The sequence below is a fragment of the Salvelinus alpinus genome, chromosome 15 (genome assembly GCF_045679555.1).
Source record: "Salvelinus alpinus chromosome 15, SLU_Salpinus.1, whole genome shotgun sequence".
Taxonomy (NCBI): Eukaryota; Metazoa; Chordata; class Actinopteri; order Salmoniformes; family Salmonidae; genus Salvelinus; species Salvelinus alpinus.
This window is the reverse complement of record NC_092100.1, coordinates 28173194-28195646: the sequence shown is the minus strand read 5'-3', so window position 1 is coordinate 28195646 and position 22453 is coordinate 28173194. Positions and strand designations below refer to the sequence as shown.

Genomic DNA, 22453 nt, shown 5'->3' with positions numbered 1-22453 from the left:
ACTCTATGTAACACAAACATTGGCCTCAGACTATGTTTAGACACAGCATTTACAGCAAGGTTAACTGTTACACCATCGTCTTGTTGTCTCCACACTAAATATGACACCATTTCTACCACTCTGTCAAAACACAGGAGAGACAGACACCAGAGATTCACTACACAAAAATTCACTCTCAAGCACACTTTCATACCAACACAAGCAATCACACACCCCCTAACTACACACACACACACACACACACACACACACACACACACACACACACACACACACACACACACACACACACACACACACACACACACACACACACACACACACACACACACACACACACACACACACACACACACACACACACACAGGGTTGCGCAGTGGGGCCGCTGTCAGGTGATCTGCGTCAGTCCTTGGATCCTCCTGCTCCCTGGTGAGAGGAGAAACTAGGCCAGGCCTCGACAGAGCAACTGCGCGCAGCCAGAAACACAGTCCCCCTGTCCATAGGACCAGAGTGGTGTGCTCATTAATACAGTCCTGACAACAACACGCTCCCTGGCAACCCCTCTACCATCGCTCACACCAGCAGCCCCCGACTCTGCACGCTGGCATGGAATTAACCTGGGAGGGGCGGAAGATGAGGAAAGGGGGGGTGCTAATAGGCTGAAATTAATCAACGACGCCTGATTCGGCGCAGAGGGACGGCGCCAGCGCCAAACAACACCCTGTGAATGCTAATGGCCTTCTCCTCTCTCCCTCGCTCCATCTCACCCGTTTACCTCCCGCTCCGCTTTACAGTGCAGCAGCAGAACGGGCCCTATCTCTCCTGCCATAGTGAAGCATCACACAGACATAGGAAGTGATTTCTAAGCATCTCAACTCAAGGAATCTTGCACTATGAGTAGCTTGTGACATGGATCTCTGTGCAATGATGTTTTGGGAGATACATGAACCAGGAAACCAGGTTTGATATAATTCTTCCTGATACGTGGGTCTAATTGAGTGTGGTTGGGATCTGCCTCTTCCAGGAAAGGCCCTCAGTGTACATGGCCTGGTCTACTGTACAGATGCTTTCAGTGAATCTGCAAGCATGTACCATGCCGTTGTGTGAATATTGAGCAGAGCCCGAGTTACTTATCAAAGTAGTCAACATCTTGCTTGTCCTGTGTAAGTCATAGTCCTGTGTAAGTCATAGTCCTGTGTAAGTCATAGTCCTGTGTAAATAGATTCATGATTTGCATGCTTTCTGTACAGCACTTCAAAGCTTGCCCAGTATTCCGCCTCTATCTGGTCTGGACAAAAGGATATTTTCTTCCCTCTCTCCTGACCGTGTTGTCCCAAACGCTGGGGCCTTGTGTTCTCAGAACAGAGTCCCTTTGAAAGACAGCCTCTCACCTCCTCCAGTCACAGACAAAAACTAACTCACACACCCAGAATGGCTGCCTTTCACAGCACAAAGACAGAGTCTGTGGTGCCAACATACCATGACAGCATTATTCTCTCTCTCTCCCTATCTCTCCCACACACACACACAAATGCACACACACACACACACACACACACACGAACACATACACACGCAGACACAAACGCAAACATGCACACACACACACACACACACACACACACACACACACACACACACACACACACACACACACACACACACACACACACACACACACACACACACACACACACACACACACACACACACACACATGCACACGCACACACAGACACAAACGCAAACATGCACACACACACACACACACACGCACACGCACACACACACAAACAAACACACACGCAAGTTCGCACACACACATTCACAATACAATTACAAACATTTATTCATAGTAATTACTAAAACATTAGACATACAATAGTGTAGATAGATGCATAATTCTCTTTATGAATAGACACCTCTCTGCTATTCTTTCTTGCTCTCTGTCTCTGTCCCTTGGCCAGTTCTCTGTAGGCCTATCTTCAGATGGGACTTTGGGAGGGGTGGAGGGGGATGTAGTAAAAGTGGGTCACATGCTTAGAGTGGGAGAGACTGAGAGAAGCAGAGAAAGAGAAAAAGAGTGAGGTAGAATTCCCCTGATCAGGACCAACAGATCAGTCACAGGCCTCGTTCCTTTCATCTGTTCTCAGTGGACGTCTGATCCTGGGACACGAAACACACACACACACCACATACACGAACACACAACACACACACACACACACACACACACACACACACACACACACACACACACACACACACACACACACACACACACACACACACACACACACATATATATAAACACACACACACACACCACGGTAACACAACACACGACATACACACACACACACACACATGTACACACACACACACATGTACACACACACACACACACACACACACACACACACACACACACACACACACACACACACACACACACACACACACACACACACACCACGCACACTAAGCACCAAACACAGAGAATCCAATCCTGCCAGACAAAGTTAATACATACATTACCCCATGGACAGAACTGCAACAAAGAAATGAATGGGACAAATGAGACAGATTCAATGACTGCACACCAACACAATGGAACGAAACCAATGAATGAAACAAACACCAATGAACGAACATACACGTGCACACGCACACACACATACACACGGCCGAAGTGAGCGGTATCTAGGCCTGGCTCCAGGCTCCATCCTCTTTCCCCCGTGGACATGGAGAGAAAGGAGGATGGACAGATCCCGTGGTGTGTGGGGGATGTCGACAGATCCTGATGAGGGCCGCAGATGAGTAGGATGCCCGAGAGATACAATACAATGTAGCACACATACACACACACACACAGTACACACACACACACACACACACACACACACACACACACACACACACACACACACACACACACACACACACACACACACACACACACACACACACACACACACACACACACACACACACACACACACACACACACACACACACACACACACACACACACACACACACACACACACACACACACACAGTACACACACACACAGTACACACACGGATGCACGCACATACATACATATTGCTAAATGGAAAGTATGCTCTATACTAATTTCTGATCGTTTGGCTCTGGATGAGAGGAATTTGAAAATAATTCTCTAATGCTCTTCACTTGAATGATGAGCTCTATAGAGAAGGTCTTTAAGACTGCATTTACATTACAGTTTTTTTTGATTGCTTAAGCACGATTTTCAAAACAGGGCCCGTGTTTTCAAAACACTACACACAATTACCACAACCACACACCCAATTAGCAAAACACTACAGATCCTTTGCAAAATTAAACACTCTTGTAAAAACTATACACTTCTTTTTAAAAACCACACTTTGTTACCATATGAAACACACACGTTTCACATTACTATACTCTGTTTGCACGAGTTACACTCTGCTGTGATAAACCTAAAACACTTTTACCACTTCTACTTCCCTATGATTAGAGTAGGCTACTATCAACAAAGTACAAATATAATGTCAATTCACCAAACACTACACAAGACCAATGTTGCAGACTGAAGAAACTCATTTATTTCTCAACACGCCCAAAATGTTGACATGGAGATTCATAATACTGTAACCAAACGTCACTTTACGTATTGTAAGTTCAAAAAAAAAATAAACAAAATAACTAGACATTGTCTCTTCGCCTAGCTGGATCTGGCCAGAGAATTTCATCAACATCGCAGGCAATGTTGTCATTAGCAAGACACCTTGGAAAGAAACGTCTTGAATGACGAATCCATCCTTGCATTGCTGCTACCTCCATCTGGTCACAGGCCTCCTCCATGGCTTGGATGAGGGGTACCTCAGCCTGGAGACGGAGATCATATACCTTCCACCGCCATGCCGAGAAAAACTCTTCTATAGGGTTGAGGAATGGAGAGTATGGTGGAAGATATAGGACGGTGAAATGTGGATGTTGCTGAAACCAGTTCTGAACCAGAGCAGAGTGGTGGAAAGACACATTGTCCCAGACAACAATGTATTGCATATGATCGATTTGATTTGCTGCTGTTATGTTGTGCAATTGGTCCAAGAATGTAAGTATGAGTGCTGTGTTGTAAGGGCCCATATGGGCATGGCGGTGGAGGACCCCATTCTGTGTAATGGCTGCACAGAGTGTTATATTACCCCCACGTTGCCTTGGGACATTGACTATAGCCCTGTGGCCAATGATGTTTCTTCCCCTCCTTCGTGTTCTCGTCAGGTTGAACCCAGCCTCATCTACGTAAATTAACTCATGCTGGATCTCCTCTCCATCCATTCGTAAAACTCTCTGAAAAACAGTGTCAGGCAAAATTGTGTAGTTCAGTGTAGATCTAGTATACATATTACAGTACAGTAAAAGATTATGAGACAGTATGCAAGATCACACTGCTAAAGTGAATACATACCTCTGCATAATCATGCCGCAGTCGTTTCACCCTTTCGGAATTGCGCTCGAAAGGCACTCGATAAATTTGCTTCATTTGAATATGTTTTTTTTTTTTTTTAATGCTTGCCAGTGTTGATGTTGAGACCTGATGGATATCGTTGAAAATGGCGTGGTTATTGACAATGTTAGCTTATAGCTGCTTGAGTGTTATAGCATTGTTGGCCAAAACCATGTTTACTATCTCCCTCTCTTGCTGTTCTGTGAACATAGGAGGCCTTCCCCCTTGTCGTCCCTGACCCTCAATCCTATGTAGAAAAAAAAAACTGTATACAATAGTACAGTAATTTCACAGGAAAAGGTAACAGAAGTGCTGATAGTGCATAGAATACAGTACTGTAAGCAGTTACTGAAACCGTGCAGATGTTTTTGATATGATGATATTTTTACAATACCTATTTTCCAGTCGAAATGTTCTCATCACACTTGCCACTGTATATCGGCTTAGATTTGGCTGTACTCGCAGTCCAGCCTCCCTCAGCGTCAGGCCGTGGTTGACAACGTGGTCAACCAGTGTTGCGCGGATCTCATTTGTCAGATTCGGTCCTCTTTGAGCACCTTCTTGTCTTCCTCCTCCTCCTCCTCGTTCTCCTCGTCGTCCTCGTCCTCCTCCTCCTCCTCGTCTTACTCTTTCTCTGACTCTTTCCATTGTGCTTGAAGACCGATGAACTCACCTGCTGCTTTTTATAGTGCTTATACACCTGATTGGTGTGTCTACAATTAAGCAAACGAGTGTTTGCACACCTGATGACTGTGTTGAACCAATTGGTTGGACGGTGTGGTCATTTGACAGTCAGTGCTTTGGTATTGCAAGGACGTGACTTCATGATAGATTTTTGTGTGTAATGTATGTTAAGTGTGTTTAGTGTTTTGCAAATCACTGTGTGTAGAGTTTTGCAACAAGTGTGAGGTTGACAATGTGCTTATAGTTGTGCAAATATGGGCTGATGTTTTGCTTCTTGAGTGTAAGGTTTTGCTAATAGTGTACTACTTTTAATTTTAGTGTGTAAGCAATCCAAAAAAACTGTAACTCAATTCTATGAGTTATCTGAGTAGACTGAGCTATAAAAATTCTAACATTCCCAAGTTCAGCTGCATACTGATTGAGTTACTCCTGGGGAGGGAAATATTCTATTTAATAACAGTAATTAGACCAGTTTCCCACTGCCTCCATCCTTACTATAGCAAAGTCACCAGACGATACAGAGGACCGAAGGAGAGTTCTATCAAATATTAATAACAGGCTTTGCCCTAATGTATTTGGCAGAACCTGTGTGTGTGTGTGTGTGTGTGTGTCTGTGTGTGTGTGTGTGTGTGTGTGTGTGTGTGTGTGTGTGTGTGTGTGTGTGTGTGTGTGTGTGTGTGTGTGTGTTTGTGACTGTGCATTCAGCCTAATGTATTTAGCTGCCCTGGTGTGTGTATAATTGAGGAGCTCAGCAGGGGCAATGGCAGGTAGCCTATTTCTTATCCTCTTTGCTCTCTCTCTCTCTCTCTCTCTCTCTCTCTCTATCTCTCTCTCTCTCTCTCTCTCTCTCTCTCTCTCTCTCTCTCTCTCTCTCTCTCTCTCTCTCTCTCTCTCTCTCTCTCTCTCTCCCTCTCTCTCTCTCTCTGCTTATATATTCCTGTCACTCTCTCTCTCTCTCTCTCTCTCTCTCTCTCTCTCTCTCTCTCTCTCTCTCTCTCTCCCTCTCTCTCTGCTTATATATTCCTGTCTCTCTCTCTCTCTCTCTCTCTCTCTCTCTCTCTCTCTCTCTCTCTCTCTCTCTCTCTCTCTCTCTCTCTCTCTCTCTCTCTCTCTCTCTCCTCCCTCTCTCTCTCTCTCTGCTTATATATTCCTGTCTCTCTGCCTCTCTCTATCTCTCCCACCACAAGTCTACTTGGCTTTTACAGCAGCCAGTGCACATGCAGGAAGGCATGTGTAGTCAGGTTTACAGTAGCACACAGCCTCTAACAAATTACCTGGCCTTGTTTAATGCATGTCTCCTGTCTCTTCTGACTGCCTGAAACCGTTGGTCCACAGGCCCGGGCTGGCCCAGGCCGACACGGATCAGACACAGAGTTCGGGTCACGGCCAGCGCCCTGAAATCCGCTTTCATGACCTTGTGGTCAGGAGTCCAGAGCCATTCGACACCTGGGGTGGGGTCAGCCTGACAGAGTGTGTCTGGTGAGGGGCTTCAATAATTCAGCAGCTCTGCCAGAGTACAGCAGATTCATCTCTCTAATGGAGGTGAACAGACAGGGGGCAGCACTGGGCTAGTGGGCTCTACCTCATTCAGTCTGCGGTTCCACATGGCTGGGCTGGGTAAGGTTCTGTGATGCTGGGGTGGGCTGAACTGGGCTGGGGTAGGACGGTGTTAAATTATGTGTTGCTTTTGAGGTGTGCTACAGTAGGCCTTTGTAAGGTTCTGTGTCGCTGGGCTGAGCTAGATCAGTGTAAAGTTCTGTGTTTCTGGGCTGGGCCGGTGTTTGAGTGTAAGGTTCTGTGTTGGTTGGGCTAGTGTAAGGTTCTGTATTCCTGGGCTGGGTTGGGTTGGGCTAGTGTAAGGTTCTGTATTACTGGGCTGGGTTGGGCTAGTGTAAGGTTCAGTGTTCCTGGGCTGGACTGGGTTGGGGTAGTGTAAGTTTCTGTGATTCAGGTTGGCAGGGTGTTAGGTTCAGTCAGACTGACGTGGGAGGGCAGTGTCTGGTGTAATGCCGTAGATCAGCCTCTGAGTTGTGACTCCTGAGCTGCAACACAAACCCATGGCCCTGTGCCAGCTGTGGAGAGGCACTGGATAACACACTCTCTGTCCTCACCCTCCACAGCTCTATACTACACCACCTATCTTTCTCTCAGTCTCACAGCTGTCTATAAGTCTTAAGTCTGAGTATTTCTTATAAAGGTTTATAATAACTGTGCATGTGCTTCTCTAATAGAGCTCTTCGCTAGTGTAGAAAGAGCTCTTGTATTTTATCTTTATGGTATCCAAGTCACCTCAGGTCACCTTCATAAATCCTTGATGAGAGACATTTCTGATGTTGTTTTGGTAACAAAGTCAAGACCAGACTTGTTATGAAAATGGTTTGTTGACCATAAGACTACTTTCTTCACTGTCTGGATCTTCCTGCAATGTCCAGAGGTCAACTGCATGCTGACAAGCTGTCCTACAGGACAGTAAGCTGATATGAGATTTACTCACCTTTACAGAAGGTCAGATCAGTGATAGCTACGTGGTTACTGTACTTAATGTGTCCATATAACAAACTGTTCTTCTAAATGTATATTACACTAAAACATGTGAGGGATAAGAATAGGTAGGTAAACATAAAACAAGACTTTTGTCTCAATGTATTGAGTGTTTGTTTGCCATAATTGAGCACTAAATATACACAATGTACATGAGTGGATGAGTCAATAAAAACATGGTGATACCCACTCATGAGGGGGGCTGTGTTAGTAATCCCAGAACGACCAACAGCTGTCCTAAGTCTTAACCCCATCAGTCCCGTGACACCAGTAAAAATCTGCTTTTCATTTATCTGGCTTTCGTTTATCCATCCCTTATATTTAGCCTCACAATGAAGTGTTCGGATATTCCATTGTCTTTTCAGGACAAACAGGGATACAAGTAGAACACAAAACTAGTTGACATGAACAGTTGCATTCATGAGTTGTATTGACAAATGTCAAAAAGAAAAGAAGGTCCGCCAAAGCACAAACCTGATCAAAATGAATGGATATGAATGCTGTAAGTACAGAAATGGTTAGCTCATTGCGAAATTAATATCCAACTACTCAGTGACAACTGTGTGGAGTTTGGAGTTTGTGACAGCAACTATGTGAGCTTATTACAGTATTATGATGTTTCCTATGATCTTCTATGTAGAACAACCCTTTACCTAATGACTCTTGTGTAGCTTGTGAGCGTCATAGAGCAAAACATGCGTCTCAGCTTTTTATAGATAGCTTTTAATAGTTTGTAGCTTTTTGTATAAAAAACTTGCCCTTGTCTCACAAACACCGCTCTAGCTCAGCCCCAGTTAATCACACAGACTAATCTACGGATGCAGAAGGAATAGACGAATCCAATGGTACAACCCAGAAGTCTGTAGCTCAAACACATTATGGTTCAAAGGGGTTAGAAGTCCAAAGCCCACCACTGTTACAGTGGGACTCATTGGGTTAATCATGTGAATGTGACTCAATCCATTGTGTAACTGCAGAGCAGCCTTCTATCTAACCTACTTTATTTGTTCATGTTTTTATTGAACCTTTATTTAAATAGGCAAGTCAGTTAAAAACAAATTCTTATTTACAATGACAGCCTACCCCTCCCCTAACCCGGATGACACTGAGCCAATTGTGTGATACAGCCCGGGATCGAACCAGGGTCTGTAGTGATACCTCTAGCACTGAAATGCAGTGCATTAGACCGCTGCGCCACTCGGGAGCCCGTGTGAACTATTTGCAGTGGCTAATTGGTCAGTCTATCTGATGGTAACCACACCTTTAGTATCTATAAATGGAAGAAGTTGAATAAGTGAGTCACAGGAACAGGCCTAAGACGTGGACAAGGGAAAAGATTACTATCACAGTCTAGACCACTTACAACCAGGGAAAATAGATCTTGAGGAGGGCAATTCCATGCTAACGGCTCAGATTTTTCACTTAAAATGTATGCCAAACAAAAAACATTGATTTCAAAGTTTAACATACCGTACAACTCAATGTACAATTACTACTTTTAACAATTTACATGGACATTTGTTCAAAAACACAAGAATTGTGCAGATGCAGGTTTGGTAACAGAATTTCAGTAAAATCTCCCCAAGTTTTCCAAAAACTCTGTTAAATATCTGCTCTGAATTAAGATTCAGTGATGTCTGCAGAAAGAATGAGGTATCCAATTGGTAGTTACAGTGTTGTCTCATCGCTGCAACACCTGTACGGACTCTGGGAGAGGCGAAGGTCGAGAGCCATGCGTCCTCCGAAACACAACCCAACCACACTGCCCACTTAAGCCTGGAAGCCAGCCACACCAATGTGTCAGAGGAAACACTGTACACGTGGCTACCATGTCAGCGCCCAGCCCAACACAGAAGTCGTTAGTGCACAATGGGACAGGGACATCCCTGCCGACCAAACACTCACAATGCTGGGCCAATTGTGCACTGCCCCATGGGTCTCCCTATCACAACAGATCCTGGACTTGAACCCAGAAACTCTGGTGGCACAGCTACAGTAGCATTGCAATGCAGTGCCTTCCACCACTGCGCCACTCGGGGGCCCTTAAAACATGTCAGTTTAAGCTAGAGATATCTTTTTCTGCATTGGATGCGAATCAATCCACCACATCCGGCGATATCACATTTCCGCATATGTGGACTCTTCTGAAGTCAGTACAGCCGATCTGCCAACTTCTGTTTGGGCTACCAGTTGAAGAAATGTATGGAAGTATACGGAGACTGTTTAGTGCCAAAAATAAGAGGTTATATATAGTGAACAAAATTATAAACGCAACATGTAAAGTGTTGGTCCCATGTTTCATGAGCTGAAATAAAATATCTCAGAAATTTTCCATACACACAAGAAGCTTATTTCTCTCAGATTTTGTGTACAAATTTGTTTACATCCCTTTTAGTGAGCATTTCTCCATTGCCAAGATAATCTTTCCACCTGACAGCTGTGGCATATTAAGAATCTGATTAAACAGAATGATCATTACACAGGTGCACCTTGTACTGGGGATAATAAAAGTCCACTCTAAAATGATCAGTTTTGTCACACAACACAATGCCACAGATGTCTCAAGTTTTGAGGGAGTGTGTAATTGGCATGCTAACTGCAGGAATGTCCACCAGAGCTGTTGCTAGATAACAACCGCAGATCACGTGTATGGAGTCGTATGGGCGAGCGGTTTGCTGATGTCAACGTTGTGAACAGAGTGCCCCATGGTGGCGGTGGGGTTATGGTATGGGCAAGCATAAGCTACTAACAACTAACACAGTTCAATTTTATCGATGGAAATTTTGAATGCACAGAAATACCCTGACGAGGTTCTGAGGGCCATTGTGAGGCCCATTTTTTAAAAGCGATCTGTGACCAATATCTGTATCCCCAGTCATGTGAAATTCATAGAACAGGGCCTAATGAGTTGACTTCAATTTACTGATTTCCATATATGAACTTTAACTCAGTAAAATCTTTGAAATTGTTGAATGTTGTGTTTATATTTTTGTTCAGCATAAATGTAAAAAAATTAAATATAAAATGTCTCCTGATCTGTCTTATATCACTCAGATATACACTGCATGACCAAAAGTATGTGGACACCTACTCATTGAACATCTCATTCCAAAATCATGGGTATTAATATGGAGTTGGTACCCCCTTTGCTGCTATAACAGCCTCCACTCGTCTGGGAAGGATTTCCATTAGAAGTTGGAACATTGCTGCGGGGACATTGCTGCGGGGACATGCTTCCGTTCAGCCACAAGAGCATTAGTCAGGCACTGATGTTGCCTGGCTCGCAGTCGGTATTCCAATTCATCCCAAAGGTGTTCGATGAGGTTGAGGTCAGGGCTCTGTGCTGGCCAGTCAAGTCTTTCCACACTGATCTCGACCATTTCTGTATGGGCCTCGTTTAGTGCATGTCATGCTGAAACAGGAACGGGACTTCCCCAAACTGTTGCAAGGAAGTTGGAAGCACAGAATCATCTAGAATTTGTAAGTCGCTCTGGATAAGAGCGTCTGCTAAATGACTTAAATGTAAATGTAAATGTAGAATTTCATTGTATGCTGTAGCATTAAGATTTCCCTTCACTGGAACAAAGAGGCCTAGCCGAACCATGAAAAACAGCCTCAGACAATTATTCCTCCTCCACCAAACTTTACATTTGGCATTATGCAATCAGGCAGGTAGTGTTCTCCTGGCATCCACCAAACCCAGATTCGTCTGTCGGACTGCCAGATGGTGAAGCGTGATTCATCACTCCAGAGAACACGTTTCTACTGCTCAAGAGTCCACATACTTGTGTATATATAGTGTAGGACAGACACTTCCGAACAAAATTCCTTTAGATTGTTGGGGGGACTATCTGTTGTTCTATGTAGTGAATCTGTTATTCAATGCATTTGTATGGGCTAATAGCAGTAAGGCCCAACATATTTATTTATATATTATTTTCATACTTCAAGAGGTCTTATTAAAACTCAAAATCAAATTGCTAAATTATCCTTGGTATGACCTTCTTTAAACAATTTCAAATAGCTTAGACAGGGCTTACACTGTTATGGGAGCTCTGCCCCCAAACAACACCAAATGTATTTGGTCCGGACCAAATCTGAACCAATCATAGACGTCTATGTTTCACAAGTTTGGCCATCAAATTACAGCACAGTAGAGCTTAGTAGAGTAGAGTTCAGTACAGTACAGCAGAGTACAGTAAAGTAGAGTACAGTACGGTAGAGCAGAGTTCAGTACAGTAGTGTACATTACAGTACAGTACATTTCAGTACAGTAATGTAGAGTATAGTGTCGTGGAAATTCAGTACTGAGAGAGACTTCGTCTTTTCTTCAAACAATCATCTTTATTTAATATCGATTAATTATTGCAATAATGAGACCGTCAGCCCACCAGTCTTGACTGACTGTTAGGTTGAGCGTCTAGCCTTTACAGATGATGCTCAGTTTTTTTATAGCTGATACCAAGATTGCTTAGTCAGTCATTTCTAACCTTCCCATAAGCCACCTTGGTTGTCTTCACAGGATGGTCTTTTGCTTAGTTTCCCAGATGCCAGGAAGATGAGACAATGAGGCATTGTTCTCAACTCTTCCAGGCTCTCTATCTCGAGTCACACACACCACATCTTGTCTATAGAATGCTAGCTTTTAGGTTTTTATCACCAACACAAATCAATTGTCAGCTTAAAACTATCTCTAGTAGAACCCATGTCGTCAACACCCAGACTAGCTGCAGAGTGCTAGAGTGGAGACCTTAAAACACAGCATGTTTTATCCTTTTTATCAAATATCTTACTGTTCGTTTAGTAAATAATTGTTACATATCCAACAAATAAGGTGAATACATAATGTTTCCCTCACAATAGTGCAGTACAGAGTAGAATATAGTACATTATAGTTGACTCAACTCTAGTGTGCTTTTCTGGGCCTCCCGAGTGGCGCAGCGGTCTAAAGCAGTGACCGGTGCTAGAGGCGTCACTACAGATCCGGGTTCGATCCCGGGCTGTGTCAGGTTGCTACCAGCAGACTTATGAAGTGGCGCACAATTGGCCCAGTGTTGTCTGGGTTAGGCGAGGGTTTGGCCAACTGGGATGTCCTTGTCCCATCATGCTCTAGCAGCTCCTTGTGGTGGCCAGGCGCATGCACACTGGCTTCGGTTGTACAGTGTTTTCTCTGACACATTGGTGCGACTGGCTTCCTGGTTAAGCAAACAGTGTGTCAAGAAGCAGTGTGGCTTGTTGGGGTTGTGTTTCGGAGGATGCATGGCTCTTGACCTTCGCCTCTCCTGAATCTGGATGGGACAAGACTGTAACTACCAATTGAGGAGAAAAATAAGTAATAAATAATAAACAAAAAACCTCTATTGTACTGAACTATACTTCTCTTTACTGTACTGTCCAAACATGTGAACCCAACTGTGGCTTCTGATGGAATTTCGAGTTTTAACCACCTAATAATTAATCAACAAATTTGAGATTGGTGAAAAATGTAAATGTTCTAATTTCCATTAATATATAGACTCTTAGCTTAGACCCCCAATTTGACACTTCCTCTTGAATTTGCAGACGTGTTGCTGTGCGTTTTGTTGCCAACTTTACTTTGCTAGCTTTGCTTTGGTAGCTGACAACTTTACGTTTATATTTTTAGTTTTTCCATCACAACTTTTTTCCCTCATTCAACTTTTTCACTCCGGACGCTTTATCTGGACATGGTTCGTCAGCACCTTCAACAGCCGAAGCTAAGTAGTAACTTTAACATGATGTCTTCTAACTGCATTCGCTGTACTCATAATATACAGGAGAATGATCGCCTAACGGCGAGGATAGCTGTGCTGCAAGCCCAGCTTCAGACGCAATCGTTAGGCAAGGGTAATTTCAGTGTAGGAAAGGGTGAAACAGCGTCTGTGCCACCAGTAAGTACAGATAGTAACGTTAGTATAAATCCCCCCGCACTGTCCCCGCAGCCGGACAATTTTCTCATGGCTTCTGGAGGGAAATGCTGTTGGAATGCTCAACCGGTGTCGCTCATTCAGCCGACAGAAACTTTCAACCGGTTTTCCCCATTGAGTATCGAGTCGGAGTCTGAGGCCGAGTCTTCTCTTGTCTCTACTCCTCCCGTTACGGGGTCTGAGACGCCGAAGGCTCCCACCATTAGCTCTGACAAATTGAAAACCCTAGTCATTGGCGACTCCATTACCCGCAGTATTAGACTTAAAACGAATCACCCAGCGATCATACACTGTTTACCAGGGGGCAGGGCTACCGACGTTAAGGCTAATCTGTAGATGGTGCTGGCTAAAGCTAAAACTGGCGAGTGTAGAGAGTATAGGGATATTGTTATCCACGTCAGCACCAACGATGTTAGGATGAAACAGTCAGAGGTCACCAAGCGCAACATAGCTTCAGCCTGTAAATCAGCTAGAAAGATGTGTCGGCATCGAGTAATTGTCTCTGGCCCTCTCCCAGTTAGGGGGAGTGACGAGCTCTACAGCAGAGTCTCACAACTCAATCGCTGGTTGAAAACTGTTTTCTGCCCCTCCCAAAAGATAGAATTTGTAGATAATTGGCCCTCTTTCTGGGACTCACCCACAAACAGGACCAAGCCTGACCTGCTGAGGAGTGACGGACTCCATCCTAGCTGGAGGGGTGCTCTCATCTTATCTACAAACATAGATAGGGCTCTAACTCCACTAGCTCCACAATGAAATAGGGTGCAGGCCAGGCAGCAGGCTGTTAGCCAACCTGCCAGCTTAGTGGAGTCTGCCAATAGCACAGTCAGTGTAGTCAGCTCAGCCATCCCCATTGAGACTGTGTCTGTGCCTCGACCTAGGTTGGGCAAAACTAAACATGGCGGTGTTCGCCTTAGCAATCTCATTAGGATAAAGACCTCCTCCATTCCTGCCATTATTGAAAGAGATCGTTAGATCCCTCACTTCAAAGGCAGTTATAGTCAATGAACTAATCACTGATCATAATCTTGATGTGATTGGCCTGACTGAAACATGGCTTAAGCCTGATGAATTTACTGTGTTAAATGAGGCCTCACCTCCTGGTTACACTAGTGACCATATCCCCCGTGCATCCCGCAAAGGCGGAGGTGTTGCTAACATTTACGATAGCAAATTTCAATTTACAAAAAAAAAAATGATGACGTTTTCGTCTTTTGAGCTTCTAGTCATGAAATCTATGCAGCCTACTCAATCACTTTTTATAGCCACTGTTTATAGGCCTCCTGGGCCATATACAGCGTTCCTCTCTGAGTTCCCTGAATTCCTATCAGACCTTGTAGTCATAGCAGATCATATTCAAATTTTTGGTGATTTTAATATTCATATGGAGAAGTCCACAGACCCACTCCAAAAGTCTTTCGGAGCCATCATCGACTCAGTGGGTTTTGTCCAACATGTCTCTGGACCTACTCACTGCCACAGTCATACTCTGGACTTAGTTTTGTCCCATGGAATAAATGTTGTAGATCTTAATGTTTTTCCTCATAATCCTGGACTGTCGGACCACCATTTTATTACGTTTGCAATCGCAACAAATAATCTGCTCAGACCCCAACCAAGGAGCATCAAAAGTCGTGCTATAAATTCTCAGACAACACAAAAATTCCTTGATGCCCTTCCAGACTCCTTCTGCCTACCCAAGGACGTCAGAGGACAAAAATCAGTTAACCACCTAACTGAGGAACTCAATTTAACCTTGCGCAATACCCTAGATGCAGTTGCACCCCTAAAAATGAAAAACATTTGTCATAAGAAACTAGCTCCCTGGTATACAGAAAATACCCGAGCTTTGAAGCAAGCTTCCAGAAAATTGGAACGGAAATGGCGCCACACCAAACTGGAAGTCTTCCGACTAGCTTGGAAAGACAGTACCGTGCAGTACCGAAGAGCCCTCACTGCTGCTCGATCATCCTACTTTTCCAACTTAATTGAGGAAAATAAGAACAATCCAACATTTCTTTTTGATACTGTTGCAAAGCTAACTAAAAAGCAGCATTCCCCAAGAGAGGATGGCTTTCACTTCAGCAGTAATAAATTCATGAACTTCTTTGAGGAAAAGATCATGATCATTAGAAAGCAAATTATGGACTCCTCTTTGAATCTGCGTATTCCTCCAAAGCTCAATTGTCCTGAGTCTGCACAACTCTGCCAGGACCTAGGATCAAGGGAGACACTCAAGTGTTTTAGTACTATATCTCTTGACACAATGATGAAAATAATCATGGCCTCTAAACCTTCTAGCTGCATACTGGATCCTATTCCTACTAAACTACTGAAAGAGCTGCTTCCTGTGCTTGGCCCTCATATGTTGAACATAATAAACGGCTCTCTATCCACCGGATGTGTACCAAACTCACTAAAAGTGGCAGTAATAAAGCCTCTCTTGAAAAAGCCAAACCTTGACCCGGAAAATATAAAAAACTATCGGCCTAAATCGAATCTTCCATTCCTCTCAAAAATTTTAGAAAAAGCTGTTGCGCAGCAACTCACTGCCTTCCTGAAGACAAACAATGTATACGAAATGCTTCAGTCTGGTTTTAGACCCCATCATAGCACTGAGACTGCACTTGTGAAGGTGGTAAATGACCTTTTAATGGCGTCAGACCGAGGCTCTGCATCTGTCCTCGTGCTACTAGACCTTAGTGCTGCCTTTGACACCATCGATCACCACATTCTTTTGGAGAGACTGGAAACCCAAATTGGTCTACACGGACAAGTTCTGGCCTGGTTTAGATCTTACCTGTCGGAAAGATATCAGTTTGTCTCTGTGAATGGTTTGTCCTCTGACAAATCAACTGTACATTTCGGTGTTCCTCAAGGTTCCGTTTTAGGACCACTATTGTTTTCACTATATATTTTACCTCTTGGGGATGTTATTCGAAAACATAATGTTAACTTTCACTGCTATGCGGATGACACACAGCTGTACATTTCAATGAAACATGGTGAAGCCTCAAAATTGCCCACGCTAGAAGCCTGTGTTTCAGACATAAGGAAGTGGATGGCTGCAAACTTTCTACTTTTAAACTCGGACAAAACAGAGATGCTTGTTCTAGGTCCCAAGAAACAAAGAGATCTTCTGTTAAATCTGACAATTAATCTTGATGGTTGTAAAGTCGTCTCAAATAAAACTGTGAAGGACCTCGGCGTTACTCTTGACCCTGATCTCTCTTTTGACGAACATATCAAGACTGTTTCAAGGACAGCTTTTTTCCATCTACGTAACATTGCAAAAAGTAGAAATCTTCTGTCCAAAAATGATGCAGAAAAATTTATCCATGCATTTGTTACTTCTAGGTTAGACTACTGCAATGCTCTACTTTCCGGCTACCCGGATAAAGCACTAAATAAACTTCAGTTAGTGCTAAATACGGCTGCTAGAATCCTGACTAGAACCAAGAAATTTGATCATATTACTCCAGTGCTAGCCTCCCTACACTGGCTTCCTGTTAAGGCAAGGGCTGATTTCAAGGTTTTACTGTTAACCTATAAAGCGTTACATGGGCTTGCTCCTACCTATCTTTCCGAGTTGGTCCTGCCGTACATACCTACACGTACGCTACGGTCACAAGACGCAGGCCTCCTAATTGTCCCTAGAATTTCTAAGCAAACAGCTTAGAAAAGTTGTAAGTTGGTGGTTGAAGATATCCCTCTAGTGGTGTGGGGGCTGTGCTTTGGCAGAGTGGGTGGGGTTATATCCTTCCTGTTTGGCCCTGTCCGGGGGTATCATCGGATGGGGCCACAGTGTCTCCTGACCCCTCCTGTCTCAGCCTCCAGTATTTATGCTGCAGTAGTTTATGTGTCGGGGGGCTGGGGTCAGTTGGTTATACCTGGAGTACTTCTCCTATCTTATCCAGTGTCCTGTGTGAATTTAAGTATGCTCTCTCTAATTCTCTCGTTCTCTCTTTCTTTCTCTCTCTCGGAGAACCTGAGCCCTAGGACCATACGTCACGGCAAACCGGGCATGATGACTCCTTGCTGTCCCCAGTCCACCTGGCCTTGCTGCTGTTCCAGTTTCAACTGTTCTGCCTGCTGTTATGGAACCCCTACCTGTTCAACTCTTAATGATCGGCTATGAAAAGCCAACTGACTTTTATTCCTGATTATTATTTGACCATGCTTGTCATTTATGAACATTTTGAAAATCTTGGCTCTCTCTAATTCTCTCCTTCTCTCTTTCTTTCTCTCTCTCGGAGGACCGGAGCCCTAGGACCATACGTCAGGACTACCGGGCATGATGACTCCTTGCTGTCCCCAGTCCGCCTGGCCCTGCTGCTATTCCAGTTTCAACTGTTCTGCCTGCGGTTATGGAACCCCTACCTGTCCCAGACCTGCTGTTTTCAATTCTTAATGATCGGCTATGAAAAGCCAACTGACATTTATTCCTGATTATTATTTGACCATGCTTGTCATTTATGAACATTTTGAAAATCTTGGCTCTCTCTAATTCTCTCCTTCTCTCTCTCTTTCTCTCTCTCGGAGGACCTGAGCCCTGGGACCGTGCGTCGGGGCTGCCGGGCGTGATGGCTCCTTGCTGTCCCCAGTCCACCTGGCCTTGCTGCTATTCCAGTTTCAGCTGTTCTGCCTGCGGTTATGGAACCGCCACCTGTCCCGGACCTGCTATTTTCAACTCTTGATGATCGGCTATGAAAAGCCAACTGAAAATTATTCATGATTATTATTTGACCATGCTTGTCACTTATGAACATTTTGAACATCTTGGCATAGTTCTGTTATAATCTCCACCCAGCACAGCCAGAAGAGGACTGGCCACCCCTCATAGCCTGGTTCCTCTCTAGGTTTCTTCCTAGGTTTTGGCCTTTCTAGGGAGTTTTTCCTAGCCACCGTGCTTCTACACCTGCATTGCTTGCTGTTTGGGGTTTTAGGCTGGGTGTCTGTACAGCACTTCGAGATATTAGCTGATGTACGAAGGGCTATATAAAATAAACTTGATTTGATTTGATTTGACATGTTCCTATGAATTTCACATGTTCGTGCTCATTGGTCCTTTTACATGGAAATGACCAGGAATAATGTGAGAACACACACACATACACTTGAAGGCAGTGGTCTTGTGTCCAGACCAAGACGGCTGGAGAAAGTAATCAGGAAAACAGAAATTATACAAAAATCCTGTTTACTTACTGGAGAATCCATAAAGTGGGATAAAAAGCTGAAAGAGCAGTTAGCCGTGCATGACAAACAGACAAATGGCAGAGAGATACATCCAGCTGTTTGCCTGTCCTGGGGTTGCTGTAATGAGCCTTAGCCTCCATTGAGCCGACCAAAGCATCATCAGTCCCTTCCTGTCGCTAAGCCTCAACATGTCCACAAACACAGCCCTCTCATTCCAACCACTCTTCGCCTACACCTCAACACATCTGCAAGGTCTGCTGCCATGGACCACAAACCTCTGACATACCTCTCCTCCTTCTACTACTGTCCCAGTCTCTCTCTCACTCTGGAACACTCTGGAACACTGTATATGGCTCACTCACCCACCCAACCATTGTGACTTGGATAATTTATTTATTATTTATTATTTCTTTTTATTTAATTAGGCAAGTCAGTTAAGAACAAATTCGTATTTACAATGATGGCCTACCCCAGCCAAACCCGGGCCAATTGTGCGATGCCCTATGGGACTCCCAATCACAGCTGGTTGTGATACCGCTTGGAATTGAACCAGGGTCTGTAGTGACTCCTCTAGAACTGAGATGCAGTGCCTTAGAGTGTTGCGCCACTTGGGAGCCTGGAGCCCAAATCTCTGGATCCTAAATGCATGGACAATCCTCAGAATAATTATTCATAATCATGGACTCAAAGAGTCAAACATGCAGCTCTGGTTTTACAAGATCATGTCCCTTTCATCACTGTGCTGTAACAGTAACATCAGTCTACCCTGAGACCTGTCAGTCCATTAAAGCTACAGATGGATACAGTAGTAACCTCTCAGAGACCATTAAAGGAGATCATGTCCCTTTCATCACTGTGCTGTAACAGTAACATCAGTCTACCCTGAGACCTGCCAGTCCATTAAAGCTACAGATGGATACAGTAGTAACCTGTCAGAGACCATTAAAGGAGATCATGTCCCTTTCATCACTGTGCTGTAACAGTAACATCAGTCTACCCTGAGACCTGTCAGTCCATTAACACTACAGATGGATACAGTAGTAACCTGTCAGAGACCATTAAAGGAGATCATGTCCCTTTCATCACTGTGCTGTAACAGTAACATCAGTCTACCCTGAGACCTGTCCATTAACACTACAGATGGATACAGTAGTAACCTCTCAGAGACCATTAAAGGAGATCATGTCCCTTTCACCACTGTGCTGTAACAGTAACATCAGTCTACCCTGAGACCTGTCCATTAACACTACAGATGGATACAGTAGTAACCTCTCAGAGACCATTAAAGGAGATCATGTCCCTTTCATCACTGTGCTGTAACAGTAACATCAGTCTACCCTGAGACCTGTCCATTAACACTACAGATGGATACAGTAGTAACCTCTCAGAGACCATTAAAGGAGATCATGTCCCTTTCATCACTGTGCTGTAACAGTAACATCAGTCTACCCTGAGACCTGTCAGTCCATTAAAGCTACAGATGGATACAGTAGTAACCTCTCAGAGACCATTAAAGGAGATCATGTCCCTTTCATCACTGTGCTGTAACAGTAACATCAGTCTACCCTGAGACCTGTCAGTCCATTAAAGCTACAGATGGATACAGTAGTAACCTGTCAGAGACCATTAAAGGAGATCATGTCCCTTTCATCACTGTGCTGTAACAGTAACATCAGTCTACCCTGAGACCTGTCAGTCCATTAACACTACAGATGGATACAGTAGTAACCTGTCAGAGACCATTAAAGGAGATCATGTCCCTTTCATCACTGTGCTGTAACAGTAACATCAGTCTACCCTGAGACCTGTCCATTAACACTACAGATGGATACAGTAGTAACCTCTCAGAGACCATTAAAGGAGATCATGTCCCTTTCATCACTGTGCTGTAACAGTAACATCAGTCTACCCTGAGACCTGTCCATTAACACTACAGATGGATACAGTAGTAACCTCTCAGAGACCATTAAAGGAGATCATGTCCCTTTCATCACTGTGCTGTAACAGTAACATCAGTATACCCTGAGACCTGTCCATTAACACTACAGATGGATACAGTAGTAACCTCTCAGAGACCATTAAAGGAGATCATGTCCCTTTCATCACTGTGCTGTAACAGTAACATCAGTCTACCCTGAGACCTGTCCATTAACACTACAGATGGATACAGTAGTAACCTCTCAGAGACCATTAAAGGAGATCATGTCCCTTTCATCACTGTGCTGTAACAGTAACATCAGTCTACCCTGAGACCTGTCCATTAACACTACAGATGGATACAGTAGTAACCTCTCAGAGACCATTAAAGGAGATCATGTCCCTTTCATCACTGTGCTGTAACAGTAACATCAGTCTACCCTGAGACCTGTCCATTAACACTACAGATGGATACAGTAGTAACCTCTCAGAGACCATTAAAGGAGATCATGTCCCTTTCATCACTGTGCTGTAACAGTAACATCAGTCTACCCTGAGACCTGTCCATTAACACTACAGATGGATACAGTAGTAACCTCTCAGAGACCATTAAAGGAGATCATGTCCCTTTCATCACTGTGCTGTAACAGTAACATCAGTCTACCCTGAGACCTGTCAGTCCATTAACACTACAGATGGATACAGTAGTAACCTCTCAGAGACCATTAAAGGAGATCATGTCCCTTTCATCACTGTGCTGTAACAGTAACATCAGTCTACCCTGAGACCTGTCCATTAACACTACAGATGGATACAGTAGTAACCTCTCAGAGACCATTAAAGGACATCATGGAACGGAATCAATGTTCTTGTGAACACCTGCGATGATGTAGGGTACTGAGATGTGGTTATTTGTTACTTCCAGGCCAATGTGTGGTCTAATGTCACACACTAATAGATTTCCACTTCCCTCTCTCAGTAATGCTGTCTCACATTTCTATACTAAGCAGAGTAAGAGATGAGTTATAATCTGAGAACCAGCTTCACATCTGGCCCAAAGAAAATGCAAGGCCATCTCCAATCCCCCATTAAAAATAACTTGCATTAATTACTACATTAACTTATTAACCATGCACTCATCACTCCATCCATCTATACACACTTTTACAGTAATTAATAATATTTGCCAGTAGCAGCAGCATATGTCTAAAATACTTTGTTTATTGCCTGACAATAGACAAACACACTCAGAAAAATGGCTGTCTATTCCTTCTATGACAAAAAGGTTTTACCCAACACTTAAACATTGTTATGGCTAGGCTACTTCATCTGTACAATAACAGGTGTTTATGTCATCCCTCACAGCCTATTACAGCTTCGGTGCATCATCAGTAGCTATGTGCACTTGGTCAGGTGACAGTCCTAATCTTAGTGAGGTTAAGTGTCTACTCAGCTCATTGTCTTACCAGGAGAGTACAGTTTGGCAAGTTGTTGGGCCCCGGGGCGTGCTGCGATCCCTAGCGAGACGCCATGCTGCGGGCAGCCGCGCCGTGCTCAATCCCGTTAGGATCCTCTTCTTCCATAGACCGATGTTGGATCTCTCTCTCTGACAGTAGTACTGCTGCTTCCAACTCAAACCTCTCTTCCAT

The 22453-nt window shown here is 44.1% G+C and overlaps 1 pseudogene; it reads right to left on the bottom strand.

The window, feature by feature from the left end:
* LOC139539305 (plasmanylethanolamine desaturase 1-like) overlaps positions 1-22453 on the bottom strand; it is a 38913-nt pseudogene extending 16460 nt beyond the window's left edge.